The sequence below is a fragment of the Hermetia illucens genome, chromosome 3 (genome assembly GCF_905115235.1).
Source record: "Hermetia illucens chromosome 3, iHerIll2.2.curated.20191125, whole genome shotgun sequence".
In the NCBI taxonomy this organism is placed as follows: domain Eukaryota; kingdom Metazoa; phylum Arthropoda; class Insecta; order Diptera; family Stratiomyidae; genus Hermetia; species Hermetia illucens.
Genome location: NC_051851.1, coordinates 130,015,292 through 130,022,786, shown reverse-complemented (window position 1 = coordinate 130,022,786; position 7,495 = coordinate 130,015,292). Strand labels below are relative to the sequence as shown.

The following is a 7,495-nucleotide window of genomic DNA, read 5'->3' as shown; positions in this document are numbered from 1 at the left end:
CAGAAAGTGTCACTGTATGTGCTACTCGCACAAACCTTCATCTACTTATTTTTCCTACTTGCTTGGAGAATATTCCTTATCAAATCAGAACTACACTCTGGATTTTGAGGTCACTTTCAAAAATAAGCTCTGGTTTGACACCCACAGTCCCAAAGTCACTAATCGACTGCAAGATTATCAAGTTCTGTAATAGGTTCCTCTCCTGATTTTGACTGCATCTGACTCTCTTCAACTTCTCCGTGAGAGGTATCCTCGGGTACCGCTGCGTGATCTGGTCACGGATCTGAGGCAAGTAACTGGAGTTTATTTTGTTTATTATCCATTAATAAATAAATAAACAAATCCATAAATAAATAAATAAAAAATAAAAAATACTTTTTCGCAAGTACATGTATTCTATGTCCTGCTTAAAACCGAGTTTATCATCATTATCCTTAAGTATTCGATGACCAGCTTGGAAGTGATGGTGTTAATCGCAATTCCAGTACAAATGTAATTTCTCTTTCGTCTTTTCCACCACTTCGCTCTGTAACCCAGTCTTAACAGCACTGATTACTTGAGTGTACTTCAGCATCTTCAAGATGTTTTCCGCATCCATTGTGCATGGTGTCCCATAGACACAGGGCAGCTAAAGAGCCTTGTCGAACAGTCGCGGAAATAGCACATTCGTTGGGTCCATCGTGGTTGTTATACCAGAGAGCCAAACCTTCCTTTGTCGTCTCGGTCGGTTCTACTCAATTCTCACTGTTATGCATTTCTGAAAAACTAATTTCTCGGTATTATTTTAGGTTAATAATTTCTGTTGAATTCTCCTAGGAAGAACGGAAAAAAAACAAATCGTCCTTTTGAAAGAAACTGGACTTTTAAATTATGAAATTCGATACTGAATTAATAAATGGTGGGAAGTAATACAAAATTATTTCAAATTGAGAGACAAATAGGGCATTTTCACTTCAAATTTGCAGGAAACCTGAAAATACGCAGCCAACAAATTAATATTTTCAAGGAAAAGTCACCAAAGCCTCGGACGTAGCTACTATTGCCTCAAAAACTGAACCACAGCTTCGGAGGTGCGTCAACCCTTAGCTATTATTACGGAAAACTGTAATTTTATATAATTTTTTTACCACCCCGGTTTCTTGTAGAGCGCAGATATTAATGCGCCTTTTCCCCAAGGCAAATTCCACGGTCTTTTCAGTGAAGGTACCAATATTTAGCGTGCAGGCAAATATTCATCCTGACGCCGTTCATGCATCAAACATCCTGGCCTATTTCTCAACAAGAGCGGGGCCCGTTCTGCCGCGTCGACTAATCGCCCTTGGATTTTTCTAAGACGTATGACTTTACACGATCATTTTTTTTAACGACATTGGATGCATTTTCTTATTCGGCCTGCCACGGGGCTTGTCACTAAGAGATAACTCTTTACTTATCTGCTTTCCCTGATCTCAGCATTTTTTTTTGTTGTACTGAGGATAGTACGTTACCCTCCTCCTTTACCTGGGGTTGGGGCTAGCATTTAATGTAAATAACATTGCAGAGTTCAGAAACCTCCACTCTCCTAGCATCAATGTCACACAAAAGTGAATAGTGTAACATGCAACACAAATTAGGACTAAAATATACAAAAATTTTCACTCGAAGGATCAAGCTTCCAGTTTTCGACTTGATTTATTAATCCGTAAAATTTTCTTTTTTTAAGGTTTTGTGTAAACACAAAACTTTATTAAAATCGGTTTACTGTCTGTCCGTCTATCTGCATGCCTGTCTGTCCGTCTGTCCGTCAGTCCGTCACACGCGTTTTTCTCGGAGACGGTTATAGCGATTGACATTAAATTTGGTATAAAGGTGGGAACTGTGGACGCTCCCACATACAGTGAGTTACATCCTTTTGCGTTGAATTTAAGGGGGCTCCCCATACATGCAAAAGGGGGGTGTACCTTTTTTTTTCATCAAATATAGTCATGTGCGATATCAAATTAAACGTCTCGATTAGTACTTTTCGAAGCCGGTCTTAGTTTTGACATTCGTTGGAAGGGTGGAGAATGCGGGGAGATGAAAGTGATCATTTCTTTACATACAGATAAAGTTAATAATAGTATATTACTATAATTTTGTGTATTTGGCTGGAAACCCCCTTAGGTTCATCCTAACACCACAAAATTGCAGTGATGTAGGCTATAATGTAGAGCTTAATCTTACCAAGTTTGGTGGAAATCGCACTATTATTAACAAAATTGTAATACGTCAAAGTTTTTGCGTCTTTGAAAATTGAAGACTATGAACGTCAATATCACCCGAAAGTGGATACTCTCACATAATATAATATATAGATATATTACGTGCTACGTATTTAGAAATACACAAAACCTTTCGTACCTGAAGCGTCCAGCTTCCGGTTTTCCGACTTGTTTCCTTTAGCCTTTTTTTAAGCGTAACGTATCAAGACACCGTTGTTTCGGCCCACCTTTTGTCGTTTACCATCGGCTTCTATATCGAAACCAATCTTGACAAGTAAATTCTCGTTAGCGCGAATTGATCGAGGCGTGTTATGACACTAGTCCAACGCAACATCTTCGTCTCCGTTCATTGGCTTTTATCCTGTCTCTCCTGTTGTCCGTTTGTCCATCTGCCCGTTTTCTCAGAGGTGGAAGGAAATCTTCCAAAGACACTGGTACACATGTGCCAGTAAGTGGGATTTTTACCCACTATAACCTCTCCCTAACTCCTGTTCTCTTCCCTGCGGAGCCACCATAAAGTATTTCGTCACGAGAGGGACATGGCTCTAGCCACTTCATTCGTCCATCGATTGCATACGCATCCACGCCTTTCTCTTCTCCTCTGCACTAAAAATCTCGGGAAAGATCGCATCCGCAAGCATGCTCCAAACAACTCTACGGATATGCTGGCCTCGACTTAACAGCCAGCTTAAGCCTACCGAAAATCTCCAGTACTTCTTTTGTCTTTTTTGGGGGTATTATCGCCACATCCAAAGATGTCTGTAAGACCGTAACCGCTTCTGCTCTCCTGAGAGAACAAACCCTGAACGATTTTCAGTACCAAATCAGGACATGTAATTGCGGAGCTGCCTGACCTCTAAATCTCCCCATCACAAACCTGGGTCTATATCCATCACTGCGCAACGATGCTTGAAGGAATCCTTCTTCTTTGTAACGTCGCAGCTTCACTTCTTCGTCAATCCTACCTATTGCTCTCTGATCAGGCAGTTCACTATTCCACCAGCAGTTGGACCATCTGTTGGGGAAAGTATAACATTGTGGTATCGACGAGTCGCAATACACTACGTGATATGGAGGGCTCTTCCCGGCTCAGTGAATTCTTTAATCGGGTTATTCAGGAAAGAAGAACCCCATCTGACTGGCAAGAAAGTACTACTGTTTCTATATGCAAAAAGAAAGTTAGTCCAGCAGAATGTTCAAATTACCGTCCGATGCGATTACTTTTCGATTCGATTTCGTATTCGCGAAATGGTTGAAGTACCAGTGAATCAAGCCGGATTTGGCAAAAACTGCGGAACTACTTACGCACTACACGCTGCGAGGTTATTCAAGGAGAAACACCGTGAAAAGCATCGCCCTCCCTATATTGAATTTCTGGATCCAGAGAAAGCGTTTGACCGTGTGCCACACGAACTCATCTCGTATGCTTTACGACAACACTTAGTACCAAAAGAACTCGTGCGCTGGGTTCAGTGGCTCTACCACGATCCGAAAAGTAAACTTCGAAGTATGGCGGGTGTATCAAAACCGCTTCGTGTCTCTGTTGGTGTTCATCAAGGAAGCGCCACTCCTCTCCTCTTTGTTCTTGTTATGGACACCGTCGCACGGGATATCCAACGTCCTGCGCCCTACACACTGCTTTATGCAGATGATGTTTTCCCAGCATCTGATAGCAAAAATGATCTCGAGCAACTTGTCCCAAAATGGAATGATGCCTCATGCAACACGGTCTCAGATTGAATCTAAACAAAACTGAATTTTTGACAACCGATTTCCATGAAACAGGCACAATCAGTGTCAGCGGCAGTGATCTGCTCTCTATGGTTCTGAGTGTTGGCCAACTATAAAAGACAATGAACGGCGTCTTGCGGTAATGGAGACGAGGATGTTACGTTGGACTAGTGGCGTGACACGTTTTGATCACTTCCGAAATGAGGATATCCGCAATCGTTATGGGGTTGCACCAATCGTGGAAAAGTTGCGAGAGAGACATCTTCGATGGTATGATCACGCAATTCGTGCTAACGAGAATTAACTTCCCAAGATTGGTCTAAACATCGAAGTCGATGATAAACGACCAAAAGGCAGGCCTAAACAACGGTGGCTTGATACGCTGGATAGGGATTTAAAAGCCTCGAGATTGCACCCAGACAGGTATTCAATAGAGTCAAATGGCGAAGCCGATCACGACGAGCCGACCTCGCTTGTGAACGGGACAAAGGCCGAAGGAAAAGAAGAAGATATGGAGGGCTCTTCCCGAAGGTTTGCCCGATATAGTGTCCTGGCCCGACTACACATCTATAAATGTTTGCTGGTCAATTGCTTTTGCAGACCAACTTGACGTTCTCCACATCCTTGGACGAGTAGATTTCCAACCACTTGACTTGTCCTTCAGATCAAAGACTATTGCCTTTTGATCACTGTAGGATTAGTGTTCAGTGACGTCCCAGCACATATCGCGAGCTAGTGAAAACTGCCAAAAGTCAGATCCACAACCGAACCGGACCCCCGCTTCCTTTATTAACTTGACCGTCGTTAGACAAGATGATATCTAACTACGCGAAAGCCTTCGAGAGACAACGCCCTCTTGCATTCGTCAGTTCAAATTTCTGCAGGATCCCCATTGAAGTAGTGACAAAGTTTTAAGAATTCCACATTTTAGTGACGATGTCTGCCAGAAAAATTATAAACAGGATGAAGATACTCTTAGCTTCAGGGCGACGGATGTCTACGGTCAAAACTATAGATCACCTGGTAGGAACTGTATGAAACCCAGGTCCTTATGACTTCGGTTTTCAACAAATATATATGTCGTGCAAATATTGTCGTTCTGTCCTGCATTTCATCAAATACTACTGTCAAAATAATTTTCACTATTAGATCCCTAATAAAATGTCAAACCAGCTGCTAACTCTGTTCCTATTTACGCGTTCACTATTAAAAGATAGACTGTTATTTGATAACCTCTGGTAATGGAGCTAAAATACGATATTTGTAAAGTTGACTATTATTCCTCAGTTAATCATTACACCAACTTTGTATCATTTTCAAGAAAGTACCCTCCAACAACCAATTCTTACAATCTAACAAGTAACATACAAAGTTCCTACAAAGTAACATCTTAAGGAATTGCAAAATTAATCTCCCCCACAGTTAACGAAGCAACAATTTGACTCTAAATTATTATAGAAATAACCCTTATCTGATCCAAGAATAGTCACCATAAAAAGCTTCAGGTCGATGTGATATAAATAGCATCTGAAGTATGTAGACAGTCGCCTTCTTGTCTTAATTCTGTTCCATAATCCAAAAGGAGATGAGTGTCGAAGACATTGCGACTGGCGCCTCGTATCTGAGCACATGCCAATCCCCCCTGGGGTCGCCCCATAAAAAAACGGACTTCGTGACAGGTGGAAATTATGTGTCAATTAAAAAATTCTTTTCTTTCTCTTGCGTCGTGGCATCAGCTAACATATGAGTGTACACGACTGAATTAACATACAGAAGACATGTTAGCATCTTCTGGAAACTGCTACTCGTCTTTAATTTAGCTCACAGCTCCAATATCTCAGGTTCGCTCCACGGACGGATGAATTCAGGCTGGAGTTTTATGGCACGCACGTATAGTTAACGACTTTTCGAAGGAATTCTGTTGGAAAGTATCCAGGCAGGGGTTATCGAAACCATGGCTTCTTAGGAGGCTCTCAAACTCCTAGGTTGGATTTGCCCGAAAGCAAGTAATGGTTCTTGTCGGATTTCAGAAGAAGTATCTAGATCAAACTTCATCGGGAGTTGCCCTGGGGTTCAGCCTGCAAAACTCACACTTTCGGATCTCCTCGTTTGAATTCCGCTCGATAACACTGCCTCTATTAAAAAGTCATTTAATGCAATAAACGAAGACTGGACTGCAATAAAAACAACGGGAAAGGCGGTCTTTAAGAAAAATTAGGTTCTGCTACTACACTTCACATAAACTGTCGATGACGATGGGGAGAACTAAGAAAGGAATTTTCATCAGGGAAACTTGTTCTTGTTGGGCGAATGGAAACCAACGTCGGTAATGATGACGATGGCGATGCTGTTGAAGACGATTTGGCCTTTGGACTTTTCAAATCGGAGCGCGTTGGAAGTTCATCAACGTTCCTTCACGTTCGCTTAGCCTGCAAGGAAGGGCGAGAGAGAAAAATTGGAGCAACTTAAATCCAATTACTGTCATCAGTCAGCTAATCAGATATCTTGTGGAAATTTTGTCGTATTTCCGATGGAATTTACATCGAAATCAGGTCGATACCAAGATGTATTTAGAAGAAATGTAAAGTGAGTTACGCTACCAGTTTTCGGTGCTTGCGGAATATAAGTGTGAAATTTTTAGAATACCCATATAGTTTGCTCTTTCCTACTGAATCATTAGCGAGATATCCCAGGTTATGGTATCTAACAACAAAAGAGAAATAGAGATTTTCCATAAAGATGCTCGAACAGTTAACGTTTTACTTCAAAGCAAATCGATGACGTACGATGACAAAAAATTATGAGGTTTTTTCTAGGAGATACTTAGACGTAGCACAAAACCAAACAGTTATTACCCATATAATCGTCTTGAGTCTAAGAAATTGGGACAATTACATATGGCATGTAGGACAAGCCCATCCTCTGCTTAATATTGGACACAGATAGCCAAACCTAAAATTAAGGGGGAATACCCTGTTAAAGGCCCTGCTAAGGTTGTCATGTCTCCTCCTTAGGCGACAGATTCGAATGATGCGACCACTTCAGTTTCATGAAAGGCATTCTTCTTTTGTCTACAAAACAGCGCGTACATTGCTCAGCTGTGAACATAGCCTTCACTTTTCGGAAGGGCCAAGTGTCATTCTTAAATTTTTCGAGAATCGGCCAAAACTCCGTGACTTATTTGTAAACGACCCGCCACTAAAGATTACAGTGCCTTTTAGTCCAAAAGTCCAGCGCTCATCTTGAAATCATATGGTCCGCAGAGATCAGAGGCTCTTGTTGTTTTCTGAAGGAAGATCATCATTTTTCGAAACAAACAATCTGTGTGGATCAGTGACTCTTTTCAATTTTGCTTTCGCCTCGTACGTTTGAGATAGTTTCAAGCTGAGTTGGCGGCCTAATATATCATAAGCAAGACCTTTTGGTAGATGCGTACCTCCAGTAAACTTATTGGGGATTACGTGGCCTGGCAATTCGCATACAATTAGAAAGCCAAATGTGTTCATAATTGAGGAGCTTCTAAT

At 41.4% G+C, this 7,495-nt stretch overlaps 1 long non-coding RNA gene across 1 annotated transcript; it reads right to left on the bottom strand.

Annotated features, from left to right (window-relative positions):
• Positions 1 to 375: 375 nt before the first annotated feature.
• On the bottom strand, positions 376 to 5,076 carry LOC119651632. The gene is made up of 2 exons (XR_005249475.1): positions 4,992 to 5,076; positions 376 to 765 (listed from the first exon to the last, which is right to left on the bottom strand). It is a non-coding gene; the product is annotated as an uncharacterized LOC119651632 (long non-coding RNA).
• Positions 5,077 to 7,495: the final 2,419 nt, after the last annotated feature.